This window comes from Panthera onca, chromosome F2 (genome assembly GCF_046562875.1).
Source record: "Panthera onca isolate mPanOnc1 chromosome F2, mPanOnc1 haplotype 2, whole genome shotgun sequence".
Lineage (NCBI taxonomy): Eukaryota > Metazoa > Chordata > Mammalia > Carnivora > Felidae > Panthera > Panthera onca.
Genome location: NC_138356.1, coordinates 54,957,692 through 54,966,172, shown reverse-complemented (window position 1 = coordinate 54,966,172; position 8,481 = coordinate 54,957,692). Strand labels below are relative to the sequence as shown.

The 8,481-nt window shown below is 40.6% G+C and overlaps 1 protein-coding gene across 1 annotated transcript in view; it reads right to left on the bottom strand.

Annotated features, from left to right (window-relative positions):
* Nucleotides 1–211: 211 nt before the first annotated feature.
* The window catches only part of LOC144615068 (uncharacterized), a 50,903-nt gene continuing 42,633 nt past the window's right edge, over nt 212–8,481 (bottom strand). Inside the window, exons 3-4 of the mRNA XM_078441551.2 lie at nt 5,004–5,078; nt 212–2,872 (exon numbers count right to left, since the gene is read on the bottom strand). The gene's annotated coding sequence lies outside the window, so the exon portion shown is untranslated. The remainder of the gene's footprint in view (nt 2,873–5,003; nt 5,079–8,481) is intronic.

Genomic DNA, 8,481 nt, shown 5'->3' with positions numbered 1-8,481 from the left:
TTTCTCAAAGACAGGTGTTTTACATTGTATATGAAGAAAAACAATGTGCCCTCTACCCTTGCAGGTTCTTGGCTGAGACCCCACTGTGATAACAGACAAATTAACAGGAAAAAAAGCCCCAGAAGTTTAATAACATATACATATGTATATTAATGTATATTAATAACATATACATATGTATATTAATAACATATACATTTAATAACGTATACATAAGAAAAACGCAGGAAAACTGAGTAAGTCCCCTGGAAGGGCCTAAGCCACCACCTCAAATAACATCTCCAGCTAAAAACAAACAAACAAAAAAGATGTTGGGGAGGAGGAGGGCAGTTATAGGAAGTTATTAGGAAAAGCACATAAACAGGGTAGGGTTGTCATCAGGTTTTAAGCCCTTGCCTTTTTCATTGATAAGAGTTTCTGGAAATTTAGTCATCCTTCTCTTCCCAAACAGAGAGGAAGACAGTCTTACAAATGAAGATTCCCCTTATAAATGTAAATGTCTCTTACAAAAGGGTAACATCTGCTCAGTTTTCAGTGCTTCTCCCATGTCTGCAGTCTCTTAAAAATAACCAGCTCAAAATAATCAATATGCCAAAAAGGCCTATCTTGAAGTGGTATATTTTGCTCCCCTTCACCATATCTGTGATCATCAGGGCATTGTAGGCGGTCCAACTGTAGACTCAGCTGCTGTGTTGGAGGCTCCCAGTACCACTGTGAAGACAGCCGCAAGGCTTGTAGGGTTGTGAGATAAGAAAGTTTTACAAGAGTTGGACACCTGCAGTGAGGGGCCTGATCTTCCCAAACATGGTATCAGAGGCACTGGTTCTACATTTTTTAAGGGGGGAAATCACAAGGGAAGCTTGATCTGAGAAGTAATGAGCTGTAAGCATGACTGGCTTGCTCTCTGGAAGAGAGTTTTGAAAAGGCATAAAACATTCCCAGGTCTAGACATGTGGATGACACGCAGAGATGGAAAATGGCAGACTGAGACAGAAGCCCAAGGCATGTTTTTTAAAAAAGAATCTGGAGAGGAGGGATGGAGAATGTTTGACCCTGACCTGTAAAAAACACAGTGCAATTTTTGAAAAATATAATTCAGAGATACAAATAAGACTTGTATTTTCCAGTGAGGGGAAATTATTATTCATCTGTTGTCCTTCTGAAATCTCCAGGTAGGTAGGCAGAAATATCTGGTATATGTAACAAAACATCTTGGAGCATGTACCTTACTAACCAAATATCCTATACTACTATATTTTCATCATTGTTAGGCTGGGTGCCTTGACACTTGATCACTTTCAGGACTTCCTTATTTCCTACCCTTACACTCTGAATTCATGATGTCCAGCCACCCCAGCCTTCTCTATGTTCTTTGTTCTCATTCCTACCTCAGGACCTTTGTACCAGTGCTTTTCCTCTGCCTGCACTTTATTCTCCCTCATCACTTTGTCAATATGATCTCAAATTAAATATTACCTCTTCTGAAAAGTTTCCCCTGCTGGGGCGCCTGGGTGGCTCAGTCGGTTGAGCATCCGACTTTAGCTCAGGTCATGATCTCGCAGTCCACCCTGCATCAGGCTCTGTGCTGACAGCTCAGAGCCTGGAGCCTGCCTCCTATTCTGTGTCTCCCTCTCTCTATGCCCCTCCCCCACTTGCACTCTGTCTCTCTCTTTCTCTCTCTCTCTCAAAAATAAACATTGAAAAAAATTTTAAAAAGTTTTTCCTGCTACCCTGTCTAACGTTGTACCTTGCCCAACACCCTAGATTCTTTCTATCAAATAAACTTTTCTTTTCACAAAGGTAATATCACTATTTATTATGATTATGATTTTGCTTATTGTTGTTTGTTAATTATCTATCTTCCCCTCCAGGATGTAAATCCCATAAAGAGCAAGGTCTTCTACATCTTGTTTATTGCTTAAATCTACCAGGGCCCCAGCAGGAAGCAGATGAGTAGCTGGAGAAAGTTTAATAAGAGACCATTTACCAAGGGACTACTGCATGACTTCTGTCGCACAGGGGCAGTGCAGCACTCAGGGCCTGAGTCACTTCTCGGCCTAAAGGGCACTGGAGCCCAGAGAATGAGAGGCTGTTGGAGAGGACCAACAACAAAAGAGAGGACCTATAGTGGAAGGGTACTGCTGGCCCATGGTCTCTCTTTAGAAGGGAGCCTGGAAAATACATGCCTTAACTCCCTCCCTCCAACCATCCCTTAAACTGCCTGCTGACCCTTTCTGGAACTGAACCCTAAAGGGAGCCAGCAGTCCCCACAGATCAGCCTCTGGGGGTACAGAGCAGACTGGAGAAGGCTGGAGTCCAGATCTGCAGGGGCAAACAGAAGACATCTATCAGGTGACCAAATCTAAGTGCTGAGAACAGGGTCTGACAGAATAGGCACAATAAACATGTGCACAATCAATAAATAGCATAATGACTAGGAATTAAAAGCTGAAATGTCTTTGGTTTCAGAAAAAGCAAGTTGTACTTTCTCTAACAATAGCCTTTAGCCAGGAGCAGACTAAAGAGATCTGCCCCCCAGGAAGACACGAAGAAGCCAGGGACAGATGTTTGGCTGTGCAGTGCATTAAAGAAATAATGGAAGCCTATCTGAGATAGTGGATTGTGTGACATCACAACCAGCGGTAAAAGTACATACATTAGGGAGTAGAATGGGCAGTTCATTAATACTTTACAGTACAAGAGGCTTTGCAGTTCACAAAGAGCTCCACAGATGCTGCCTCATTCAAGCCTTGAAGTCTTCTGGCAGACAGCAAAGTATGTCCTCGTTTTATAGATGAGGACAATCCACTTAGCCAAGTTCAGTATCTTGTCCAAGGTCATACAGCTGGCCAGAACACAGCTGGCCAGAACTCTGTATTAGAGAGAACACAGAGAAGGAAAAATAAACCTTTTGGGTAACAACAACAACAACAACAACAAAAAGATCCTTTAAAAGATACGTGATGAGGCTAAGGGAACTTGAGAAAAGACCCAATCTGATCAAAAATCATATAGTTATTAATTGTTACCCTACTTAATTGCAGAAACCACCCACTTTTGCGGAAGTCTTTAAACCAAGTATATTAGTCTGTGAGGCAAAAATGGTATAAAACATACAACATGAAAGAAAAAAAAAATCAAGAATCTGGATAATTTGTCTGAATAACCCAAAGCTTAGAGATGGCATTTAAATGATCATATTGCCTCTAAAACTATCCCTCTCCTTCCTGCAGCCTAAATCTTGGCTGAGAAAGAGACGGTAAGGTACAAGAAATTCATTTTAAGTGACAGCAATCCCCATGAAATAGTGGCGAAACAGGGCTTTTACTTCTCTGATATTAAATCTTCCCAGATAGTGGAATTCTGAACTAGTAGAGGCCAAACGATGAAACAAAAATTCATTTTTAACTATCTGTATTTATTTACCAGGTAACAGATTTAATCTTTTTCCATGGTAGTTTACCACCAAGTCGGAATGTTATTTTGCATGTGCTGATCGTAAAGGAAGGAAGAATATTCTTACTGGGAATAAAAGTCGTTAGCCTTTACAGATGACTTTAGCACCTTCTCCCGCCTCTTTGCAGATGGAAGGAAGCCCAGCAAGGGCTCTAGAAAACCTGAACAAGAAAGGAAACGGGAGGGTTGGGGGGGGCGGGTGGTATGGTATTCCTGGAGATTTTGAAAGTACAGGCAATATGCCATGTTCTCAGCCACAACAGTTAAAACATGATCTTCAAAGTAGCCTCAATCAGTCCCAGACTTCTTGCATTAGACTTCCAATGCTAGATTCCAATTTTAGTTCACCAGGCTTGTGGGTTTATGAGAGACACTCAAATGTTGAGCCATCAGTAAAAGGCATTTATGTAGTTTATACTGAACAATAATGAAAAAAATCTCCTCAAAATAGCTTTGTTAAGACACTCTTTTTAAAAATCTGCAAGTAAATCTTTCAGGACATTGTTTAAAATCTACTTTTGAAAGGACCCATTAAAAGCATTTCCCCATGAGCAACGCAGCCACTGACCTGCATTATTCAATGTGCTGTACTGCAATTAATCTGAAATCCTTGCTCCCTTGCTCCCCATGTAAACGGAACAGCAGTGGAATAAAACAACTGGAAAATGAAGGCTCTCACTTTATTATTCACAAGCTGCACTCCATAGTTGTTATTCATAGATTAGTTTCTACTGAGACCAAAAACAATTAAGTGCACAGAAACCTAATTCTGCACAGTATGCGACAGAATTAAATAATCTACCCTGGAAATGAGTAAAACTCTAGTACTGGCCTATCTGCTCACTGTCTTTACAATACAGACTGAATCTTTGTACTTCAGGCCCCCAAGCCACTAAACGAGAATGACTTGATTTACCACAGTGTTCTATACCTCAAGCAGGACTTGAAGACTGAACTACGGGCCCAAGAAATTGATGTGTGCCTTCCAAGTGCCAGTACTAGAAAGGTTGCTGTCCTGTCCTGGCGTGCATCTAACACGCCACAACACATATGACAGATCTAGGAATAGCTTTGAATCTGAGCAGGATTTGAGATTAAATGCCTCTGCCAATTACCAGTTGTGTGATTTTAAAAACTTACTTATTTCTGGAGCTAGACAGTATTATGCTAAGTGAAATAAATCAGTTAGAGAAAGACAAATGTCATATGATTTCACGCATATGTGGAATTTAACAAATGAGCACAGGAATAAAAAAGAGGCAAACCATAAAACAGGCTCTTTTTTTTTTCTTTTTTCTTGTTTTTTTTTTTTCATAAAACAGATTCTTAACTATAGAGAACAAAACTGAGGGTTGCTGGAGAGGAGGTGGGCAGGGGATGGGCTAAATGGGTAATGGGTAATAAGGAGGGCATTTGTTGGGATGAGAACTGGGTTCCTATGCAAGACATGAATCACTAGGTTCTACTCCTGAAACTAATATTACACTGTATGCTAACTGGAATTTAAATAAAACCTTGAAACTACAAAAAAAAACCAAACAACTTACTTATTAATCATCCTTCGACCTCAATTTCTTCATCTGTAAAAAGAGGATGATAATGCTGCACAGCTCACTGGGTAACTGAGAGGACAGAATGAGAGAATGTGTGTAAAATTTGTAGTTCAGAGCCTAGCACATAGTAGGTCCTTTAGAGTACATGAGCTGGATATTGCTCCCACCATACTCAGGGGTAAGCCAAGCTCACTGCTCCTCTTGCGTGATTTCTCTATGACTACAAACAACCCTATCCTGCTGCTCAGAATGCTCTATTCTCTCTCCTCCACTCACTGCTTGCTCTATCCCCAATGATTTCCTCCAAGAGTTTTCAGGTAAAGGGGCATAGGTGCCTTCCTCTATCCCTGTGCATCCTTGGGGTTCCTACTAAAAGACTAGGAACAGGGGTGTGTCTGGGCGGTTCAGTCGGTTAAACTTCCAACTTGGCTCAGGTCATGATCTCAAGGTTTGTGAGTTCGAGCCCTGTGTCAGGCTTTGTGCTGACAGCTCAGAGCCTGGAAGCTGCTTCAGATTCTGTGTCTCCTTCTGTCTCTGCCCCTGCCCCACTCATGCTCTGTCTCTCTCACACACAAAAATGAAAATAAACATTAAAAAGAAAAAAAAGAGTAGGAACAAAGGAATAAACAAGTGAGCCCTAGGCGAGAAAATGGAAGGAAGCCTGAAGCTTCAGTGAAAATCGAGCCCACCACGTGGAGTAGAACACCATGCTTCTCACTTCCTGAACTTTTCCCTGATCACACCCTTCCTTTGCAATTCAAAATGTCCCAAAGCAGTGCTTTGCCACTACAGTTGCTTATGTATCTATTTGATGTTAGTTCTCATATTTTCATTCGTTTTTTGCCTCTCATTAAACTGAAAATTTTTAAGCCTGTGTGCACTATTCAAACCAACTATGCCCTAAAATAATTTACATGCTTCTGTTCTGTTTTGCCAAAGAAACTCTCACTTCCTCTACCAGGATGATCGTCAACTCTTGACTGTTATTGCTTAAGTCACCCAGATGCTGGCCTCCCATCTTTCAAGGGTCCCCTTCCTCCAGAATGTCACCCGAGTCAGGTCTCCCTGCACCTTCTACCACCAAGACCGTATTCAGCCTCACACCAGCCACCGTCCTCCCCTCCCCCCCCCCCACACCTCCTTTCTTCTCCAAGCACTACTGATCCAAGGCAGGAGGAGGAGCCAGACCAGTTCTGAGAGTTCAGGAGTGAAGATACCACAGAAGGTACACCAACTTCAAATTGAGAGTGGACATTGGAGTTCCCAAAATGTATCCACCATTCTCCATCTCTGCAGGGAATTCCTCACTGGCTTGCTCCTTTGTAGGGTCTCTAAAATCACCAGTCTCTGATGGCCTGTCTGCGCCTCACCACTGCCCTTCTGTTTATGTACATACCTTCCTATTCCTGCTGGGTTGTCACTCAGAACAGTGGCAATTTACTGCCTTCTGCCCCCTTTCACCAAAGCCCCACGCCTACGTTTGTAGATCCAAAGAATTATTAATGGGCCTTGCTAAACAAAGATACATCTACTTTATTGAAGCATTTTCCAACTTTGTTGAGATAGAATGACATACAACATTGTGTAAGTTTAAGGTGTACAGAAGATTTGATACATGTAGATACTGTGAGGTGATCGACAGTAGAACTAGATAACAGCTCCATCACCTGACACAATTATCATTATTTGTGTGTGTGGTTAGTACATTTAATATTTATTCTGTCAGGAACTTTCAAGGGTATAATACAGTATTATTAACTATAATCACCATGATGTATATTCGATCCTCAGAACTTTTCCATCTTATAACTGGAAGTTCGTACCCTTTGACTAACATCTTCCCATTTCTCCACTGCCCCCCAGTGCCTGGCAACCACCATTCTACTCTCTGTTTCTATTAGTTTGGTTTTTTAGATTTCAAATGTAAGTGAGATCATACAATATTTGTCTTTCTCTGACTTTTTATTTCACTTAGCATGTCCTTGAGGTCCATGTAAGGTGTCGTGAATGGCAAGATTTCCCTTTTTCTTATGGCTGAATAATATTCCTATAGGGTGTCTCTCTCTCTCTCTCTCTCTCTCTCTCTCTCTCTCTCTGTGTGTGTGTGTGTGTGTGTGTGTGTGTGTGTGTGTGTACTACATCTCCTTTATGTATTCATCCATCAGTGGACACTTCGGTTGTTCCCATGTCTTGGCTATTGTGAATAATGCTTCAATGAACATCAGTGTGCAGATATATCTTCAACATCCTCATTTCATTTCCTTTGCATATATACCCAGAAGTGGAATTTCTGGATCATAAGATAGTTCTGTTTTTAATTTCTTGAGAACCTCCATATTTTCCACAATGGCTGTAACAACATTCCCAGCAACAGTACACAAGTGTTCCCTTTTCTCCACATCCTCAAGAATACCTGTGATCTCTTGTCTGTTTGATGATAGCCATTCTAACAGGTGTAAGATGATATGTAGTTGGAATTTTTGATTTGCATTTCCTGATGATTAATGATGTTGACCATCTTTACATGTACCTGTTGAACATTTTTATGTCTTCTTTATAGGAATGTCTATTCAGGTCCTCTGTCCATTTTTTAATTGGGTTGTTTGAGTTTTCTGCTACTGAGTCATATTAATTCCTTATATTTTTTAGATATTAACTCTCTATCAGATGTATAGGCTTGCAAATATTTTCTCCCATTCCATAGATTATCTTTTCATTTTGTTGATTATTTCTTTTGCTGTGCAGAGGCTTTATAGTTTCACATAGTCCCATTTATTTGTTTTTGCTTTTGTTGTTTGCATTTTGTGTCAAATCCAAAAAATCATTGCCAAGACCCATGTCAAGGAAATCATCCCCTGCATTTTCTTCTAGAGTTTTCCAGTTTTGGGGTCTTACCCTTAAGTCTTTAATCCATTCTGAGGGATTTTTGTATATAGTGTAAGATAAAGGTCCAGTTTCATTCTTTTGCATGTGGGAGTCTAGTTTTTCCAACACCATTTACTGAAGAGACTATCTTTTCCCCATTGTACATTTTTGGTGCCTTTGTTGAAATTAGTTAACTATATATGTTTGGGTTTATTTCTGGATTACTTATTTTGTTCCATTAATCTATGTGTCAATGCCAGAATGTTTTAGTTACTATTGCTTTGTAATACAGTTTGAAATCAGAAATTGTGATGCTTCCAGCTTTGTTCTTTCCCAGGATTGCTTTGGATATTCAGAGTCTTTTCTGGTTCCATCCAAGTTTTAGGATTGATTTTTCTCATTTCTGTGAAAAATGCCATTGGAATTTTTATAGGGATTGCATTGAAATTACAGATGGCTTTGGGGGTACCTGAGTGGCTCAGTTGGTTAAGTGTCCAACTTTGGCTCAGGTCATGATCTCAGGGTTCGTAAGTTTAGTCCCTGCATCAGGCTCTGTGCTGACAGCTCAGAGCCTGAAGCCTGTTGTATATTCTGTGTCTCCCTCTCT